The sequence below is a fragment of the Mastigoproctus giganteus genome, chromosome 12 (genome assembly GCF_048544385.1).
Source record: "Mastigoproctus giganteus isolate SK-2022 chromosome 12, ASM4854438v1, whole genome shotgun sequence".
NCBI classification, from domain to species: Eukaryota; Metazoa; Arthropoda; class Arachnida; order Uropygi; family Thelyphonidae; genus Mastigoproctus; species Mastigoproctus giganteus.
In genome coordinates this window covers 152831084-152854325 of record NC_143586.1, presented here as the reverse complement: position 1 = coordinate 152854325, position 23242 = coordinate 152831084, and positions in this window count along the sequence as shown.

Sequence of the window (23242 nt, the reverse complement as noted above, 5' to 3'; positions counted from 1 at the left end):
ACAAAAGGACTCATAAATTTGTAAAATTCTTATAACATAGTTATAACAAAATGGAGGTGGCTTAGGTAAACTAAAACGTGAATAATTTTAAATATCACACAACGACATTTTTAATATAAAATTTAAATAGCGATTATGCTTATTGGTCATTTCCCTTTTGTAATAGTAATTGGGATGGTTGAGCTCTATAAATATTTTTAAAAGCATTTTCACACTTCGTCCTGAATATTCGTTTCATCTTATGATTAGTGTGCTTTAAACTTATTTAGGTTTGGAAAAAAATAAAAGCACTTTTTGTTATGAAAAGAACGTATTGATTTTGTTCTTTGTAGAGCTGTTCAGCTATCATCACCGTTGTCTGGGGAGTATGCCACAAAGTTTTCTGGTTTTTTTTTTTTTTACAATAAATAAGATTTATTATAGTCTAAATAATGTCTGGAAACTTGTTGATGAGCTATCTTGACAACCATCTTAGCAACCTACCCGATATTACATGACCCCCCAGGGTAGAGACGCGTGCTGAACGCCAGATTTAGACTGGTAAGAAACTTGCTAAAACGAACACAACCTACACCGAAGATTTCTATATCACACCCGAGAGAGACAGAGAGAGAGATCAGGTTTCTAAAAGACACGCACACAACAAGGTGTACTGCGGTGAAGAATTTAAATAAGATGCATATGTGCATATAAATAAACTATAACTTTTAATTGAAACGAATGTATATAATTTGATTTATAAAATTACACATTGTACAAGTTGCCTTAAAATAATTAGCAGTGCAAAACAGACCATAAATTTGAAATGTGGATATGAAACATTCAAGTCAGTTTTTCATGGATTCGAACACGTAGCCAATTTAACTTTGTACTCCAGTTTGACAATTCATAATTGATCTCTTTTCACAACACGAATATGTATTACAAATAATATTTTGGATAAAGATTAAGTTAATACTCATAAGCAGTTAAGCGTACAAAAAATTAGTTCAGGGCCATTAATATGTCTGTACAGATTTCCTTTTGTAATTAATTGTGTGGAGAACGTGAATTCATTACACATTCAGAATTCATACGAGCAACATAGTATCATTAATATTCATCAGAAACAACGTTCAGTGACAGGAATGAATTATTACTGATAATTATTTAACTATTACGTACTTAAAATGACGGGAGTGCATAAGTAGAAGCAGACATACAGACATTGTATAAAAACTTTCATACTTACTTGGGTTTTTTTGGATTAAAGATTTAATTTCTAACTTATCCATTTTCATAAACTTTTTTTTCTTTTTTAGAGTGAAATGTTATGGTCCGTAATTATGTAACCATCAGAAGAACAACACCACAGTCTCTCATTGGTACAGGATTAAATCTCGCCCTTACAGTGTACCACAAGCCAATTAGCAGCGCTTTCTTTCCTTTAATTAATGCTGCTTCTGTTACGCCAATTGCTTAAATGGGAACGTCCTCTGACTTCATTTCGTGGGAGTGTACATTCGTACATTGTGAACAGTGGCGGTGCCAGGATTTTCTAGAGGGTATTGAGGGGCTAAAGCAGTGTTCCGGTGTGTCATTATGCTTTCATTAATCGTCATGTAGTAGTAAAAGAAAAAGAAAATCCACATTATTTTGATCATAAGGGAGGCTATAACCCCTTATGATCCTGGTAATGCATTGGCTGTTGTTGTTGTTGTTTGGTTTTTAGCAGCATTAGCAATTAAGGCCATATTGCTCCAGGATATGCGGTGGTCATTCCCTGACCTTTCCGCATCCTCCGTATTTGGTGGCGACGGGCTCGAACCCCGGTCTAATCAAGAAGCGTGTACTACGCACTGCTGCTCCTTCCCACCTGGCTACGGAGGCGCCAATGCATTGGCTCGCCCACAGTTAAGAATCATACGAGTTTTCTGTTTGTTGACATTGATAAATTAAGATCCTCCGGTGCACTAACAGTGCATTGATCTGAGACACTGCATATGCTCAGCACTTAAAAAAAAAAAACCCATAATGAATTCATGTACTGTGGACGTGTTTTTGTAAGGGGCGGCTCCTAGAACGGGAGTTCATCTCCGCCTCGTATCTCTGTGAAGGACAGTACCACTGTAAGAGGGCCAGAAATGTGAGTAGTATAGGTTTGTGTGTGTGTTCTGTTGCTATGTTCTGGCCACTTGGCTACCCAGAAGCATCAATCACCTGGACGGATGATTTTGGTTACTCGTCCACACCACGGGAAGGTGGGCCAGTTCCAATGGACCACGTACTGTCTCGATACGAGACCATGGACTAACTGTCAATAATGAATCATTAAAATAATATAATAATGTTGAAATATCAAACTCGCCTTATTTTAAAATAGGTTTCATTTCAGTTTTTATTCTCATATCCTCAATTCCACTCTGCCAGCATTTGCTGATTTCTTAATATTTGAATCCTGACTGATGATCTTCGCCGGAAGAAGAGATGTTCCTAAGAGTTTAATTAATCTAATCTAATGTAGTCTAGTCTAATAGTTGGAACTATAAAACAGAAACTACAAGAATAAATACGGAACTATAAGAAAAGAACGTCTCAATATTTTTAATTATTGAAGTTTATTGGTTTAACTAGACGGAATTCTTTCTTCCTTATTAAGGTTTTTTTTTTAGTATTATTATTTTCTGATGGTTCTTAAATCTTAATAAGCTGAATTCTTGTCTTAGTTTAGCTTTGTTTGAAAAGTTGCTTAACCGGATGATAATATTGGTATTTGGATCTACATGGAAAATATTAATAGAGAATTTTAGATTTTTTTCCCCACAAATTACGCCCTAGAAAAAAAAAAAAAAAAAAAAAGACATTTATCGAAGGCCTGTAATTTCAGGGTTTTTAAATGTTTTGGGTGAAATGATGTTTTCTCTGTATAGAATGCCCTTCGCTTCGGTAAGCCCATGTACATTTTTGTCTGGTGCTCGCAAATTTATAAATCAGTCTGAGGCCATTTTCATTGTGAACTTCCATCATGTTGGTCTGAACCGGTTTTGAGGAGAGTAGTATGGGAATTTAATGGCACAAAGTCTGCCTGGGCGAAATTGTGTCTCTTATATTAGCAAACTGTGTTTATATCGATAAGACGGATTCGTTTAGATACTAAAATAATTTTTATAAGTTTGCATTTTCACCTTAAAAGATAGAAGAAGGAGTTAATGTCTCCTGTAAATTAGAAAGAGATTTCATGATTAAAGTTTTCTCGAATGGGTAATGACTACGGTCTGTTTGAATGAGCCTGACTGTGAGAGTGGCATGACATTACATACAGTATTGAGGCTGACCTCCCTATGACTAGGAAGAAATGCTTCAAGTGAGTATGGTCTGTGCGTGCTGTAGCAAGCAGTATAAAGATTATTGTAATTCCAATTGCAATTCGTAAAGCTACAACTTCCAGAGATGTCCGCAAGGGGAGGGGTGTCTAGTGGAAACTCTGTTAATCACCAGAATGGCTGTATCGTATCTCCATGAGCAGAGGATGCGGTATTTCTATATCTTCTATAATAACTTTTATTCCATAATAAGATTTTTATATCTTCTATAATAATATATCTTCTGTATCTTCTACAATAATTCTTAATCAGAGGAGACACCTCTGGAATCAGGTTTTTAAACACATTACTTCAGGATCATAACAGTTAATCCGGTCATTCGTCTTTATTGCGCTGAAGTCCCCTACAGTTTCGTTGTAATATGTACATTGTTTGTCCTTAAAGGAGGAAGTTGGGTTCGTTTGTATTTTGTGGCAATTTGTTTCTGACGATCCACTTTCTTTTTCTTTGTTTAAAAACATTTTTGGAAAAGATGGGCCATCCAATATCCATATCTCTCTTTTTTTTTTTTGAAGTGGTTTCCCCATTACTCGTATCATCTGTGTATGTATGTGACTTGCTGATCCTTCTCAGAAGGTTCTCAACTTTTCAATTTAGAAGTTGTCTAATAGTTGGAACTATTAGAAAACTAGATGGAATAATAAATTGTTATTGTTATCCTGATCGATTGTACTTTGCACACGAGTTGAGACCAAGCCCATTCAGGCAGTGATATGTTGTGTGGGATTGAAGCATCTGATTTATTTGCTACACACTGAAGTTTTCTGCTGTTCTGGTGAACTGCATGTGTGTTTTTTGATGTAATTAGTAATGTTTGTTTTCTCGCTTATTAATATGTCACTTTATGTTCAACTTATAATTTTGTATTTTTTCCCCAAGTTTTCAGAATTCACGAACTTTAGCGTTATGAACACCGGAGGCTTAGACCCAATGGACGCCTTTACAGTTTGGGCAGTGAAGAGATATTGCAGTACAGCCAATTTGGACGTAATCTTTTAATCAAAAATTTGGTCAGCTGAGTGCTTTCGACATGTTTTCTGTGTTTGACCAAACGTTTGGCATTTGCAGCACCTTATGGGATTTGGAACGAATGGAAGAAGAAAGACAAATTTAGTGTACTGAATGTACGAGGTAAGTGTGATCTCTTGACATCTAGGCTTAAACATTTTATTTTATTTACAAAAAAGGAAAAAGAAATGGGTAAGATGTATATTATTATCATATACATATAACTGTATATCATGATACATGTAGGATGAAATTTTTGTTAGGTAAACCACCACGAAGAGGAAGTGGCATGTTTCAATTTTTAAAGTGGGACACCTAGGATTAAGTGCTGAAGAAAGCAAACCTGCTGGAAACAATTTGAGAAGCTTTTAAGACAGTGGAATGCAACCCTTTAGGAATACACTCTCAGTGATAACTGAATTATGACCATCCTATCCATAACGAACTATGCCGCATAACTCACAGTATAAAAAGCCTAACAACTTCTTATGATAAAGCTGTGGCAATTTTCATCTGGTAGTCAAATTGATAAAGTAGAAGTTATGAGACGTAATAAATATCACGAAGTTTCAAAAGGATATGTTATGGAAGTTCATGCGTTGGGTGCTTTCATATCGGAAACCCCATGTCTTGTCTGTTTGCTTACAGCCCACTGTGGTTAAGGTTTATGCAAGGTGGATTTTCGTGGTAAGCGAAGGGTGTAGCGCATTGTACGGGCTCTGCGGCAGGTGACTCTCCGACAGTTGACATCGAATACAGTATGGGGATTACAAGAACAATGTCCCAAATGACGATGCGCCGCACACTCAGACGTATGGAGTTCCACAGCAGACTACTTAAGAGATACCCCTCTCCTTACCGCTGGTCATCGTCGACGGGGAGTTCTGTGGTGTCAACAACGCCACAATGGATCACCCATTCAAAAAGTTAAATCGCACAAGGATCGGGTGTTAGTACGGGATGAGGGGCTAATGATCCAGGCTCGCCTTCTGAACACAAAACAAAAATGATTCTGCTATGTGGGCAATCCGCCATCAACTGACGGGGATTCATGATGCTGAATTGGTAAAGAAATACTTCCTCCGATTTCTCTGTCCCATACTTCTTTATGCAGCAACTATATGATCCTCTGCCCCTACAACACTACATCGAGGAGTGCCGTCCCTCTGTGTTACCAGGAAATACTAGGTGGTACCAGGCAATACTAGGTGGTAGATCTTTATTGTATACAGACATGGTATATACAATAGACCCTTCACAGCAGCAATGCCAGGGGTTAAGACTCTTGTCAACCGGTGCAATACCACCACTTTGCTTGTTGGAGATTTGAGGTGGTTGAACCCATGTTTAGTCTCCAGAGAAAAGCTCCGGCAACATCCCTTCATCTCTTTTATCATCCAGTATTATTGAGATCCTTTTAAGTTATTATGGACAACCTGGCAAGATCCAATCATCATTACATTTCGAGGGTACAGCTCCAAACGGTATTCGCAGACCGGCTGGTAGATAGTCAACCGAACCTATTGGTAACTCTCTTCCAGATCAGCTTCCGGATCAGCTAGTGTATAATCTCGTTGCTTCTGCTTTGCCAGATAGTGGTTGGAGGGAGTCCGAGTAGTGTGCATGCTCTGGGCATTGTCGAGGCCATTACGTCAAGGAGCTTGGTACACAGTTTTGCTAGTAAGCTAGAAACAACAATTTCATTACTTCATACAGCATATACCCCCATTCCCCAACTTTTCTTAATTAATACTGAATACATCACGAATTGTCAAATTAACAGAACAAACTTATCTGTGAAAAGATCTATCTAAACCTCCCAAACACTTCCTCATTCATTTCACAAATATACGTGGCCTCAGTTCCAATCTCAGTGATATCTAATTCCACTTACAGTCTGCCAAACCCATTTGTACTCTTTCTGACAGAATCCCAATTATCAGTTGATTCAACCACTGTCCATCTCAGTTGTCCAAGTTATTTGCTGTATGATCCTTTTCGCTTCGAAGGTGGTACTTGTGCATATGTCCGCTCTGATATTCCCTGTTAAAGAATTAGCAATTTCGAATCTCCTCTTTTCGATCTTTGGCTTAAATTTTCTGTACCACATTCTCTCAAATTCATCTATTGCCTCTATCGTTCTCCCAACTCCGCTAATCACTTGGAACTTTTTGAAACTTGACTTTCTCCAGTCCAACTTTAAAGCAAATTCTCATAATTCTAGCAATCGGTTCTGGCCTCGGTTTTCTTGTGATAAACATAATCAGACTTCTACCTATGGTTCTTGGGTTCAAATTCCGATGCAACAATTTACAATTTGAAGAGAGCACACTTGGCGTTTTTGGTGAGGATTTTTATAGGCTGTGCCAAGATTTTCCAAGTATTAACTGATCGTGACATGTTCTCAGGATTGTAAATCTACCCTCCAAATATAAACAGTCCACAAACACATAAACAAATTTTTGTTTGTGGGACACCCGTGCGACAGAAGAACATTATGTTGGGACAAGCGGGACGAGTTCATACCAGGACAATGTAATGTAAAGTATATTCCTTTAGTGCAATCAAACAAGGTTCTTCTTCCAGCTCTGAACATCAAACTTGGATTGATGAAAAATCTTCTGAAGGGACTAGATAAAGAAGGAAGGATTTGCATACTTGAGAAGTGTGTTTTCTAATTTAACATATGCCAAACTTAAGGAAGGAATTTTCATAGAACCCCAAATTAGGAAACTCCTGAAAGATGATGTGTTTGAAACCAGTTAAAGGAGGCTGAATTGGCAGCTTGGCGATCATTTAAGGCGGTAGTACATGGTTTTTTGGGTAATAGGAAAGGCGAAAACTATGAAATATTGGTGTATAATTTACTCGAGTGCTACAAAAACATGAGCTGTCGATTGTCGTTGAAAATTAATTTCCTCCAATCCCAGCTCGAATTTCCCCCCCGACAATCTGGAGATGTGGGTGATAAACAAGGGGAGCGGTTTTATCAAGATATTTCCACGATGGAAAAGCGGTACCAAGGTCGCTGGGATCCTGTAATGATGGGGGATTACTGCTGGTTCCTTGTGAGGGAGAGTAAGTAGGAATACAAGAGAAAATCCCTTAGTAGCAAACATTTTTAAGGACAATTACAGGTATGCCGATTACACATTATTGGAATATAACTATTTCGCTATGATTTATGATAATTTTTCCTAATTTAAATGAGTTATAGAGAACGTATATTTCTTTACACTTGTATTACAAACTTGAATTATACGTATATATCCCTTTATTTTGATATTAAACGTTGGTACTCTTTTGATGTAGACGTGATAGACTTTTTATGGTGATTTTCCGAGCCAGTGCGTTTATTTCCTCTAGCATCACATATTTTCATTGCTGAGGTATGAAAAAAATATATATATATTTTATTGGCCAGTATTATAATTGTAAAAATTTTAATTATGTTAGAGTTAATAGGAGTTGAATATTATGCAGAAGGAACACGACTGTTTCTTTAGCATAAAACGGCAGTCATGTTCTTTGAGAATACTAAGTGGGTACATTAGTTGTGCGATTAATTGAAATTTCAGAAAGAATTATGAGAGAATTTTTCCTGCCCTTTTTCTGATCAAGATTCTTTTTAAATTTGACGCGAGGGTGCAGAAGCACATGCGCATTGATTGGATCTGAGTTCTAGCCGGTTGTCTGCTGAATACGGTTAATGATTGTCTTCATGGTCAAGATAATTAATGTAAACTCCTCTGACCTAGTGGTCGTGCTGATGTATAAACAAGCACCTTTTATTTTTTGTGACATTCATTCATGTCTTCTTCTGTGACTGACTTCCTTGGAAGTGCTTAATGAGCATGCTGTGAAATTTTTACAGAAATTCCTCCGAAGGCGTTAGATTTAGTAAAGTGTGTATGAGTTAGCGCCAAAGCAACAAAGGCTTTGAGGCGTCATTATATCTTCTCTGTAAATTGTGTATTCTGGGATGGATTAGCTTGTTTGCTAGATGAAAACCCACCCGAGTTTCCGGGAGAAAAAACAAAACCATACAATTCTTGCCCGAAACTGACTAACTTAACTACGTTATAAAATAAAACAAAAAAGGGTCCTGGCGTCGTTGATGGGATTCGAACTCAGACCTTTTCCACAGGCTGTGGGAAGGACGGTGATTATATCCAGGCTACATGTCAGGGCGCTTTAGCAAAGATTCTGACGGGTTTACTCGTGTTTTATCCAAGTAAGCATTCGGATCGGATATTTTACCAGTTTAGGAGGTCTGGCGGAATTTTTCAAACAATTTTGGATGGGGAATGGAGAAAGGGATGTATTATGAAGAAGGAGCTAAAGTCTTGTTGGCTAATGTCCTTTGTCATTTTCTTAGGGTAGATGGTGTCTTAATAATCAGGTTAATTGTTTCAGGCGACCTGATATGCTCGAATAGTTCTAGTCGTAGAAATGTGTCAATATCCATATCTGCTTCTTCTAGCTCTTGGAGCAAGGACTTTTCTTCCAAGTTTTCAATTCCCCCCTCCCATGTAAAGCAGGTGGAGTGACACTAAGTGAGTAGAAGGATAAAAAGCAGTACGAAAACAATGCGCTGTTAGTGCATATGGCAGTACGTTGGTATAGTGGAGAGAAATTCTATAGACGGTTGAAGGCCATTTGTTATCTGCCCTCTTCTTTCTCATTCCGTTTACCTTTCACCTACGTAGTTTATGTGCTGACTGCTTATGTATGCAGTGCGTTTTTTAGACCAACAGGTTTTTGATGAGAAGGGATGAAATTGTAGCTGTAACGCGTTGCGGAATAACTAGTGAATGACCTTAACCCACCTTTAGGAATTATATTTTGCAGTATTTAAACTTCAAAAGTTTAAATACTGCAAAAAAAAAAAAAAAAACGCCTGGTCAGGCGATTCTATAGTGAATGACTTGCACTTGGGGCAAGAAAGTACTTTTGAAGATCTTTGCAAGCTTCAGAACCGATGTCCATCATTTTAAGTACCATCTGACATTTGTTATGTGTTAATACCTTGCTCACTATTCTCCGAAAAGAATTTTCAAACTGTCGTAGTTACTTGAGCTGGATCCGCTCTACTTATCTCACTGTCATATGGAAAGGTCTTAAGATATATTGCGACTGTTTTATAAACATAAATTCGACTTCTTTATAAGCCTAATAATTTCTAAGTTGTGTTTTATCAATAGACCTTACCAGCACGTGTGTTTAACTCATCAAGAAGTACTGTAAATTAACTCCTTTGCTGATTCGTGTCTCAAAGGGCGCCGATTTTGGCATCATATCAGCATTGTAATCACTGCGATTACAATGCTGATATGATGTAATAACAATTGTAATAACCGATGAAAGTAATTTATTCTTCACAATTTTTTGTACTGTGGAACATTATACATTCGAACAGTGTACCGAGAATTGTACTGTCAGTTTTGTTTCAATGTTCTGGTCTTTATTAGAACTGCACTAGAAAATCTTGGGTTACTAATATGTGTACACAGATTTTTGTATTTTTTTAAAATTTTTACTCAAGCCTGCTCGAAAATATAGGACTTGCGAAGTAATAATAATGTCATTGACCTGGCTTTAAACTTGCTTAGCAAGCGGTTAGGCCAGTATCTTAACGTGTGGATGACTGAAAATTGTAAGGCGTGAAATACTATTCTACACTGTACAACCGTCTTAACTTTGAGGAAGTCAGTGCACCGCTCTATATCAAGAAGTTCCAGTGACAAATAAACAAGTAGCGCCCTTTTCTATTTATTGTTTATTTGTATTTCACGTGTAAACTTGCTATCTACAATTACATAAGCTTACTTAAAATTGTGTAGGTGTGCTAACCCGCCGACTTCAATTTCTTTCAGGTTAAACAGGTAAGAGCTACTGTGCGAACCCATTTACCATTGACCTAAACTTACTAAGAATAGCTTATTTAGTGGAAGCGGGGTTTTCAGAGAGTTATACCAAATTGAGTTGTTAGTGTAGGTACTGAGACAGTCTAGTGTCATAAAAAGCGGGAAAACAAAGTTATGTTACAGGCCAAATGAGCATGAGTTTAACGAACATATATAGAGACAAATCCAGCCAATCAGAATGTGTTATCATGGGGATTTTAACTTGAAAGATATTTAGTAGAACTTGTGGAATTTTTGTTATCCGCGGTGAATCTAATGATCTATTGAGATTGTATTCTATCTCCATGGTGATGGAGAGAAGTTGTCTTGTACTGATTCTGTCATTGTGACAGATAAATGAAATCTTAACTTCAGTCCAGATGGTCGGAAACCACCACGAACACTGCTCCCAACTGTTTCGTTCTGAAATTTATGCCAATAAATATTTTCTTAGTAAGAGGATCAATCTATCCTGAATAGTTGGTGGTAACGTACTCAGATGAAGCGGTTCACTCATTAACGTGTGCGTTCTTGGTGTGGGAGGCGAAATTTCGAAGTCCATTTAAGCAGCCAGAATTTTGAGTTTTTTGTTTTTAACTTTCGTGGCTGGAGCGGGGGGCTCAGATTTCACTGATGTAGGGAAGTTCTGAATAAACGGCAGTATTAAGGAAGTTGCATACCGTAGAGATATCATAGACATGCATAAGCTGTGTTTGTGGGAGCCATCAAAGCTTCACAAATCTTGACTGCAGCGCATCTAGAATGAGAGGAATGAGACCTTGCTGTCAAAGATAACTTCATGGTTTGTTTGGATAAACCCATTTGCCTTTACCTACACAGATTTTACCCGAGTGAAAATTTCGGCGTAGAATGAAATGGGAGGTAGGTTTACGAAAAAGAGAGAAACAATGCCACATAAGACGTAGTAACAGTCCTGTTTATCTTGAAGATATTAGTAAATACAACCTGAAAGGCTGCAAGTAAAAGGCTGTGTAATAGGATTTTAATTTTTGGCATTTCATCATCATTACTGGTTGTGGTATAATAGTGTTTTTAATTTCACAAAAACTAGAATTTTCATGATTTTTTTTAAATATACGAGTTTGCTCATTAATAGTATAAGTATTAAAAGCCGTAATGTTCAAGGAAGGAACTATTTCCTTATTTTTCGGAGAGTGGGAAGAGTATTCCATTGACAAAGGAACCTATCCAATTCTTCCTTGAATTTTGTTGTAGTTGTAATATCTGATTCTTATCTCACGTACCAGTGAGAAGATTCTTGTCTCATTCATTTTACTAATCCCTCGTCCCCTCAAGGTGTCTAGTTGCTAAGTTCCGAAAGCCATTTCTTCTAAGCCGCTCCTCATGAGCGATAGTGGTTAGCGCTCTTCACCAATCTAGTCCCATTTTTTTGTACATTCTATAGAAGTTCTATATCTTTCATTACAAAGGACCTCCAGACCCGGATAAAATTTTCGAAGTATGGTCACGCCATCGTCTTATAGAGGGAGATACTGGCCTCCTTCTCTCCACTTGCAAAATTCCAATACATTATATAGACAGAACTGCATGTGTCCTTCATATCGCTTGCTTAAACTGCATGTTGAATTTCATGTCTTTGTATCATAGTTCACAAGTCTTGGCCTCGCAAGTAGTGCAGTGGTTATAATCACTGTACTCCCCACATTTAAATGTTAAAATTGCCAATTAAGTTATTTTATTTGGTGCTTATAAATAAAAGATTCCAGTTGATTATGTTAGTACTATATATAGGTGAAAGTCGGCAATAATACTTCAGGTATTATTTTCATTATATCATACTTTCATTGGAAAAGTTAATGATGTCATAGGTTATATTATCACCTGAAAATTTTTTTAGCACCGTGTCCGAGTTGATTGGTTCCGTTTTCTTCTTCAGTTTTATTATTTTCTGCCTCCGGTGGCCTTAGCTGCATTCTTTTAACCTAGAAGAGTACAATATCTTATGACCGCAGTCAGTACTTTGAGCTTCTGTTGGCTGCTTATAATGTGACAATTAAATTGGTTAGAAGGAGTTTAAAACACATTGTGCTGATTGTATTTACAATAAACATTAACCTATATACTTGTAGAGTAAGAGTATAGTATCTGGACCTCTGTGTGTGTGTGTGTGTGAGAGAGAGAGAGAGAGAGAGAGAGAGAGAGAGAGAGAGAGAGAGAGAGAGAGAGAGAGAGAACGGTAGCATACTGCCATTAGAGCAAGTCTGTAATTACAATGTTCCTTCTGACGTTTCTATTAAATCCGCATGCAAAGGGTGAGGAGGAGGCGACTTGAAGATATTAGAACTCACTGGGAGTACCCGACAGAAGGTTGAAAGGTGCGTGCGAAGTTTGAATTGCAGCATTAACTGCACCACTGCCAACCTGTCTGCTAGGACATTTGCGTTTATAAGTGTTTCATTGTAGGTACCTTAAAACACTGTCAGTCAGGCTTAATGCCTGATGTGGCGGGAGGGGGAGAGGGTTATTGACTAACATATAACAGCCTTCCTGGACTGCTCTCATCACTTTGTTAGTTTGGGTTCAACGAACACAATTCCCGTAGAGTCCATTTATTGTGTTATTGTGCAGTACTATTGTCATGTAGGCCTTTATCTTGATGAATAGGGCTAGATGTTAATGTAAATATGAGGATGACACGAAATGTTACACTGTTGTGCTATGGCAACGGACAGTATAGTCGCTGGTGCCATCTGGTGGAGACTGCTATAAACTGTGAACATGCCCACTGGGGATGTTGGGGAAACATGCAAACTAGCTAGTGAAGTTACTCTAAAAAATAATCAATATAAAAATAAAAAAACAACTAAATAAAATATTTCGGCTATCAGAGAATTCAAGAAGCTGAAACTGTAAAAGCCATGTTCCCAATAGCGAATATTTGCATTAGTTCTGATAAACCAAAGAAATTCGATGCCCAGTGAAAACTAAGACCGCCGTCCTATTTTTGAAGGGAGAGTGTGGGGGTAGGCATGGGTTCTCCACAAGGAAGAATGTGTAGAGGTTGTCGGCCTTCGTAGAGTCAGGTAGAAACTCGTTATCATGGCAGCATCGCCGGTCATCTACCCAAATACATTCTAGACCGACCACAATTAGGTTCGAAATACATCGCAGGAAAGGAATGAAGAACATAAACCTGGGGCCTGATACGGCCCTAGAAATCTTCCTCCCAAATAAGGTGCAGAGATCCGCATTCGGCCTATCAAGGCAATATTCTGGAGAAGTTCTGAAGCGTGCAATTCTCTGTAGCGTGATTGTTTTGTTAGATAATTTGGTTGACTCATTTAAATATTGAGAGCTCCAGCCTTCTTAGCTGTCCAGTAATATGTATCTTATTACTAAGTGCGGCGCATATTGTTATTTCGTTTTGTAGGGATCTCTCATTTGCAGGGCCAACAAACTTCATTCACCAACTTGTGCTATTGTATATACAGTGTCCAATCCATTTATATACCACCTCTTCCTTTCCATCCATTAGTTAATATCATAAAGTTAATTTATTGCCCGAATGTAAAAGAGCAATGTGGTGAAGTTTTCGTGCAGGTAAGCAACTATATTTTCTTTTTCACCCAATTGGGCAGGATGGTGATTTTTCTATTGTGCTGCTGCGAGAGTTTAACGAAATGAAAAATAATACATACAATGTAATAATAAAATGGAAATAATAGTACATTAAAAGTGAAAATGATACATTGAAAATAAATTAGAAATTATCGTATTTAATGTATCGGGTGGATGTTTACAAGATTTTCATTAAAAGACCAGAATGAGATAGGGAGAAAGCTGTTAATTAATTGTTAATTGGATGACTGTCAATTGTTTTTATACAATTAAAAAGAAATAAAATAAAACAATTAAAGAAATAGGATATGTCAGTTCTTTTTAATGTATTTATAATATTGCGATGATATAATGCAGTAAATATGAACTGTTGAATGATGTATGGGGAGTGTAGAATGCCATTTTATGAAAAAGAAAGGTAAAAAGTAAGAGTGAAGCAGACATCTACAAAATAGAGTGCGCAGTAACCTGCTAAAAGAATAATGCGTGGGTAAGGTATCAAACGCAATAAAACCCAGAACTTCTAAAAACAAGGGTTCTGGCTATATAGAGAATTTTGGTAGATAGAAAAAGGAAGGTCATTATATAATATGGTGTAGGTATATTATAAAGGAGAAGGGAAATGATTTACAGAATAAGGGAAGTTGAATATCAGGAGAAAATGAAAGGCGTAGAGTCCACATTGTTTCAAATTGGATGATGATATGGATCTTTACTTGAATAATTTGTTCCGCTTTATTACACAGGTGCTCGGTTGGATTGAGATCTGGTGAGTAAGGAAGCCCATAGTAGCCTGAATTGATTATGCTCTGGAAACAGTTCTGTATAGTTTTGGTTTTATAATTTGGTTCATTATCTTGTTGGAAGAATCCATTCTCAGATGGATACGTTGTAGCCATGAAGCCTCGTCGAAAACAAACAGTTACCAGATAATCTGCGGCATATAAATGTTGCTCCACTGGTATAAAGGGGGCCGAGTGATGTACACCACGGATCCCCTTACTACCACTGCCTGCATTGTTGGCACCACGCCGGCTGGGTCCATAGATTTATGCTCTCTTCGCCATATTCTGCTCCTTTCATCAGCATTTCCTCTCTGTTAATGTTCCTAAGACCACTGTAAAAATAAGTTTCAAACCTTTGTGTTTTGTTGACAGAAGTGGAACCCGGTTTCGTAGCTGGCTGCAAGCCCATCCGTGACAAAGTACGATGAGTTGTGCTTTGTAAAATGCACCTTTCCAGTGCTATACTTGTACTGGATTGCTGTTTGATTGACTGTAGCCTTTGTTGCCTTCACAAGTCTTGTCAGCCTCCATTGGCTTCGTATATCGACGAGCTGTTTTTTCCAGCCTTAGGATCACCATTGGTTGGATGTTATTTGGTTGTTGGTCCAATCTCGATACATCCGAGACACAGTATTGTACGCGAAAAGTTCATCAGGGTTGCTGTTTCTGTGATACTTATATTGGCGCTTTTCGCCCAAATTACCATGCCATGTTCAAGGTTACTTAAATTTTTCCACTTGTCCATTCTCGCTCTGAATGCACATATAAAACTTTCTAAGAATGGTTATCTTCACTTCCTTTATATCGTATGACACGAACGCAAAATACGTTACTGAAGAAGCGTTCATTTCATGAAAATTATAGGTATACGTATTAAAGTGACCGCTCAGTGTACAACGATTGAAACATTAATTTGACTAAAGTAGTCCACAGTCAATTGACCAAATAATATTGAACATAGATAAGGGTGGATATTTAAACAAAACATAGGTGACATAAAACGTATCTTTGGAGAGAACTAGTATTAACAAAGACTATTGTTGAAGGGTTTCAAGCGCATCAGCAACTTGTACCATATTACTCCTTATATATTATGCCTGTAAATTACGTGTGCGATTTTCCTCTTTACTAGATGAAAAACCCAAGTTTGTTTCCAAGGGGGGGGGGGGACCATGCTAACCTTCATATGACACCGACTAAATCAGCCACGTTGTCAGAAAGCTCCATAACAATTCGCATAATTGACAGGATTCGAACTTAGGTCTCTTTCGCCCTGTATAGGGAGGACGGTGATTAACCGTCCCGACTTCGTTACCCTCGACTCGCGAGAGCAACGAAGTTTGTTGGTAGGCTTAAAATGCTTAAAATTTGCATGATTTCTCTTTATTATGAAAAGAAACTTTCAATATATTGTAATAAAACAAAACCTGGCATTGTAATGCCAGGGATTTACAATTTGAGTGAGGCACTTGAAAAGTAATGCATAACAGTTAATGGGAGAATGCATAGTGGGACGATACGTTAATATAATATGAACGACAATAAACATTATATTAATGGGATAATAAGAATAATTGCAGGGATATACACTCAGTGATCACTGAATTATGATCGCCTACTTAATACTGTGTTGAGCCACCATTCGCACCGATAACAGCCGCTATTCGCCTATGCATTGACTCCACTAGATGCCTGAGGACATTCGTAGGGATCTGCATCATGCCGCCTGCAAGGCTTTTGTGGGCGTTGGTGCTTTGTCGTTTAACTAATATTACTTTTCTTATTAGTTTATTTTTTTTTATTGAAGCTTTATTTGAGGTTTATTTTAATCAATTCTTCAATGGAGTCTACTATGTCCCCCTTTTTTCTCAACTCCCACGTAGCACCTGACTTATTAACTCCCAGAAGATTCTAGATTCGGGGGGGTTTCAGTAATGTTAATTTTCTCACCCGGACACTAGGCTCTGTGTTCAAAATGACTGACACGACTCATATATATATATATATAAAATTGGTTTATTACATATATACAAACTTGGATTATTTAACAAATCAATACTCATTATTCACTTTACATTAATACTACGGTTCTGGCCATTAAGGTCTTCCATACATCATCATTTCTTGCCTCTCTACTACTAATACTCTCCTAAAATCAGTTTAACTAAACTCTTAAATACAATTGACATTTTCATGTTTATTATTCCTACTCTTTCAGCACAATTGACATTTTTATGTTTATTATTCCTACTCATTTAGCTCAATTCTACATTCTTCTCATGGTTATTACAATTCTTCTTCTTCTTCATTGACATTGTATAATTTACATACAACTCTATCTGCTCTACCCGTCCAAAATTATTAAATTTTCCCCTTCATTAATTAGTCTGTAAATTATACTATAACTATAATCAATCCTACGTAAAACTGGTTCAAAATATTTCCTTAATCAACTACAGAACATGCACTGAGTTTACTGAAAGTGCTCTCGCAATCTCATTTAAAATTTCCTAATCTTCCTACAGTCCTTTGCAAATATATATATATATGTCATAAACTGTTTGAAACTTACTTCTGGGATTTGAATCCTCCCGCTAACAAAATGTTTCGCCTGTGTCTTTCCGCTCTGCATTTGGGGTCCACCATCAGTCGGAGATTTCTCTCCTTCAGCTCCGGAACTGTAAACATCTGCTAGGGATACTGTCTATTCCGTCGATTCTTCCTGGTATCATAATTTCCTACGCTGTGCCCAATCATTCAATCGGAGTCGCTCCTTTTTACTCTGTTTCTCTGTGTAGACTGCAGGGCTGCCCAGTGTACTTTCGTAAGCATCATCTCTCGCCTTCTTCCTAAATATATTTCTAGGAGGGGGTTTTAGGACTTCTTCCTTCCATCTCGAGAAAGTTCCTATCTATACTTTACTTAACTATCGGAGTTTAGCCGATTCACCAAAATTGGTCCTACAGGTGAATTACTTCTAGGGGTTGTTTCCCCAGCCTACCTCTTAAAAACTTTCATCACTTCTTCGAAAGAACCTTTTCTCACCTCCCGAAAAAAACTTTTCTCTCTCTTTTTTCGCGCCTTTTCCCGCGCTCTCTTCCCTTTTTATTTCTCAAAATTTAGTAACGCCTTTCCTTTCCACAGCCAATCATTTCTCTTTTTCCATCATCATCCCATTCTCACTTGCCTATTTCACGTGACGTGCAATAGGAGAAAGGTCACCGGAAATTCCCAGCATCTCAGAATCTCTCCTTAACCATCCAGAACATCTGTGTCCATTTACTTGACCTACCTCGCCCCAAAATTGACCAAGCGTTCTCTGTTAACGGTAAATCAGGATCGCTCCCCGCTGGCCCCTACTGTGACCTCTCGTGAGCACTCCGTCTCTCGTCCCTCGCCATCCACTGACCACCCACTGGTCCATCTAGCTATCTTCGCTTGCTCTTAGGGAGTGGACGCCGATCATATTTCTCCCTCTAATGTCTCTACATTAAGTACAAACTCTACTTAATTCAGTTCCATTAACGTGACCCACTATCTTAAATTTTATGACTTTAAGTGTTCTCTTGAAAGGTTTACATTATCACCCTACCTAGCATTCTTTCCTTAATTATTTTATATTTAATTTAACTTGTAAGACTTTGGGTCTTACACTTTCCACAGTGTCGGAATAGATAACGGTTGCGTGTCCATACGCTTCACTTACCCTTGCAAAACATCCCAGAGGTGTTCAATTAGATTGAAGTTAGGCAAATTTGGAGGGCAATTAAGGTGGGTGATATCTTCACTGTGTTCCTCGAACCACTCGTACACATTGCGTGCGCGATGACACTGCTCATTATTGTCTTGGAAGATCCCTTTTCTGTCTGGGAAAAAGTGCAACATGGCAGGGTGCATATGGTCTCCTAAGAGCTGCCGGTAGACCTCACCAGCGAGATGTTGGTTCATACGCACCAGGGGTCCTAGTTCTCGCCAGCAAAACAAGTCCCATATTAAGCAACCACCGCCACTTGCCTGGGTAGTGGGCACCATGCAAGATGGGTCCATGGATTCGTGTTGCTTGCGTCACACACGAAAGCGTCTGTCGGCTTGTTGCACCAGGTATTTGGACTCGTTCGACCAGCACACTCTTTGTACTCCTCCAGTGTCCAAACAGCGTGCTGTTTACTCCACAGCATTCGGCGTTGACGATGATCAGCGGCGAGGAGAGGGGTGTCGGTTGGGTCGTCTGCTGTGGAACCCCATATGTGTGAGTGTGCGGCGCATAGTCATTTGAGTATTGTATTGCGATGCCAACTGTCGCACAGTGACCTTTGAGTCTGTTCAACGCTCTGCACTCCACGAACATCCACCTTATATATTCCTTTACAGTTCTGCTGGCAGGAGATTACACCTCAACCACAATTGAGCCACGATAAACCGACAAGATCTGTCGTTTCCATTATGGATGTACCCGACGCACGAGCTCTCATAGTAATACTCTTTTGAAATTTGGTGATTTCTTTACTATTTCCGATAACTGCTACTTTATCACTTTGACTTGCGTGACCAGATTCAAATTACCACTGCTAGAGTAGTGGCAATTTGTATCGTACGCGGAACAGCATAAAAAGTCGAACGCGGAACAGCAACTCTACGGCATAATCCATTATACATGGGGTAGTCATTTAGTGATCACTGAGTGTATATGTACATAGACAGCTGTTACTTTTATTATGGCGGAGAGGTATATACGGCTAGGTGAATGCTCTTTTGTACTTTTTAACTTTCACCCATTTGCAAATGTCGCCATCTATTTTGCGCAGAGTGTGGAGCATTTGGTTGAGCATTTTTTTTTTTTTCAGCAAAACAAAATAAATCGACTAGAGCACACACAATAGACATGAATGAATGATGTTATTTTTGGCTAACCGTGATGTGAGAGTTTTTATTTTTTATAAGCGAGATCTCTTATTTCTAACTGTCCAAACAGCATGTGAAATGCTTTTTTTTTTTTTTTTTTGACTGCACACTTAAACGCCCTTGATATACAAATGCACATTGGGCAGGGTTTCTCGCCTCCCTAAATAAAGTTTTTAAACCGAGAGGTAGGTCTCAAGGCATGTCGAAACTCAAAAAATGAGACTTGGCTGATGGTCCTTAGTCTTACAGCAGTTAACGTACTAAACCTTTAATTTAGTTACCAAAATATTTCTGGAATTCTTAAAAAAATGAAATTATCACTTAATCAAAAATATTTAATGAGAAATATTTTTAAGAAATTCAGTGAATAAATTACTTACCTGATTACGCTCATTAGTGATACTGAAGCAGACAAGCGTATTTTGGCTTGTTAATAGCTTGGTTTTCCTCTTTTGACCGATACTTCTAAAAAAAACCTTTGAATTCTGTATGGAGTGAGGTATAAGAAGTACATAAATTGGATGACTTATAGTAAAATGCATCGTTCATTGTGTCATCGAGATACATTTTGTTTAATTTTTTTCTGTATCGAAGGTCTCTTCTTTGGGTGTAATGAAATCTGTTTCAGGAGTGGTTCTACTGCTTCTCTCTCTCTCATTTTTAAAATTTTTTTCTACATTCTTTGTCTCTGAGCTTTTCCTTTCCTATTTCTATTTGTCTTACTTTTGTTTCATCCCTGTTCTTATCTCCCTACCTCTCGCTTGTCTTTTAAGTCCTGTTCTCTCTAAACTGTGCTATCTTACCTGCGGAGGTCATTAGGGCGCGTAACATTCCCGTACAGGATCAGCTAATGAAAGTTGTATTCCAAATCGGTGATCATCATAGTCACGTGACTCAAGAAAAATAAATTCGCGTCTGTGGTAGAAAGTACTTCCTGACTCGTTATACTTTCCCTGTCTGCAAAAGTGGGACTTTAAGATTCTAAATTTAAACTACGAGTGTTTATTTGCATTGAACGTCTCATGAATTTTTTGAACTGTTTTGTAGAGCGCACGTTGCCAACACGTGTAGAGGAAAGCTAAACAAAATGAATAGTAGAGGCTGTGATTGATAAAAAAAAACAAAACTCAACTGCTGCTTCTATTGGAGCCCAACTTAATAGTCCCTTGAAGCAGTTTCTTTCACATCCCTGTATAATGGATTCGAGTCTCTTATATTCGTGAGAGAGAGTAGAGGTCTTCGAGGTTATTAACCGTTTGATTACAGATATTCCATCAACTGAACCTCATTAGATAAAGTCATAGATCAAAAGATCGTCACATTAAATCTCTTCTAGGAATGAAGAGACTATTACTATTTGCAAACCTATTTATAAACTCGACAACCTTTTGAATGATCTAAAACAGCATGGCAATCCTATCAGAATATATGGAATGTGCAATCTCTCTTAGACATTTGGGAGTATATAGGCCCTGCTGTAAAACGCGTGGAAGAACTGGGAGTGTATCGGAATTCATTTATCACGCAGTCGGCATAAAAGTCACCTTGGCATCTAGCCTCCACCGGTAAAGGCAACGATTCAGGGTATCAGTCGAAAACAGCCTTGGAGGACATAATTCGCTACCAGCATTTTGTACACTAATGCAATACTTATTTATTGAATTGTTAAAAAACATACGGTAAGCCCTCGCATTAGTACAGTACAGTACTGTAATTACAGTCGCCTTTCTCCCACGCACCAAGTGCAAAAGCCTGATTTCGAATTCCGATCAGCGACGCGAGGAAGTTTTATTGACTTTTTCACAACGGGACTGAGTTAATATGTCTAAAGCAGTGTTTCCCAAACTTTTTTGCTCGCGGACCCCTTCAGGTTTCGAAAAATAACAACGGGTTTTCCATTCTAGCTCACTTAAATATGGAGTGTCCGGACGATAGGTATCCAAAATTAAAAATTGATATCTCAGAACTGATTTATATGTTTATAATCTACCTATTTCAGACCATTGAGGTGAACTTCTCTTATTATTTTACAAATATTGATATCAACGTAGAACGTATTGAGCATTACAGCTCTGGTTCATACTAAAAAAATAATTGAATAATAAACTGTCACTAAGAATGGTGTTGTTTTTTACGTCTCACATAGTTTTTTTAAAGTTGGGAGTGATCGTAGACAACTGAATTCTCATGTCAGTTGCGACATCCAGGCTGCAACAATATTAAGATTTCGTTTTAAAAAAATAAGTAAAATTCAAAGTAGCAATCACAGAATTTATCCACGGCTTCCCTGGGAACTGTCGCGCATCCTTTGAGATCCGCGGAGCACAGTTTAGGAACCACTAGTCTAAAACGTGGGTTGGATGGTTTCTTCCCGCGGTAATTCTGGTTTTCCATTCAGCACACCGACCGAACAATACACACAATTACAAACCAGGTTGTCTAAAAAAAAAGTCTATAAAAACTTTGTGAATTGGCAAAAAATGGGACTGTCTCACATTTCTATGGTCCTTCGATTGCTTCGACAAATGCCATTATTTTCACTGGAGATAATGACCATTTGGTCAAGTAGGTTAGATGCCTTCAAAAGTTAGATAAAACTTCGATTTTTATCTGTTATCGTAGTATTTATTGCGCACAGGAAGAGATTTATAAAATTTCGTGCCCTAATCAGGTTATCAGTACATGAACCTCTATAGAGGAGGGGGAGTTGAATTGGGAGAAAATTTTCAATTAGTGACATTAGAAACGTTACTTTATGGATGCTGTGAAATCAGACGCTAGACAGTTGGCTGATTTCTCCAGGCAGAACTTCAGTCATGGAATATGGATTGTGTTACGAAATCTATGCCCATACTCTCGATTAAATACCATATTATTTCTGGAGCAAGAGAGAAAAAGAATTACCATTTGGGTTATTAACATGGGAGCATTAGCTTATCCCCATGTGACAATCTTATTCACTTATTTAATCTTATTCTCTCATTCAAGCTTATTCACATGTTACAATAAGCTAATGTTTATTCTCATGTTGTTATTACAGTATTACTGTAAGGTTCATTTAACCAGTTTACATAACAGCCCATTAAAAATCGTTTGTTGTGGCTTCTGCCTTATTTCACTATACTTTAAGATGGGTTTGTAATCCGATTGTGATGATTTTAATCTTAGTGTATGCGCTTTCTTTCCAAATGCTGCTGTCAGGTACTCTGGTGAGATATAGGACCGTGAGATTCTAGAAAACAATCCTATCAAGAAAGGCAGAAGGATCGCGCACAAATCCTTAAGTTGACACATTTTTCATCCGGCTATTCTTAAACAGTTTTTCTGCCTTTTTTGCATGTAATCATGGCTGCATGCACGGAGTATTTCAGCCTTGTTACTCGACCGCGAATTAAAATATATATTTGTGAAAACAATATAATAAACCTTCATGATTTTCCGTAAGAAAAGTTTACAATTGAGAATTTTTTATTCCATGCATATTAAATAATTTAAAGTAGAATACACACAACAAAATCATAACTCCGCAGTGTGTATCTGTTCTTCAGTCAGCATCAACAGTGTTTGCCAATCAAAACAGAACAGATCCCTAGAATCCAAAGGGAGCAGAGTTTCTTATATACAGGGGCGGATCCAGGTTTTGTGGAGCCTGAAGCTTATGCAAGTTTTGGGGCCCTTA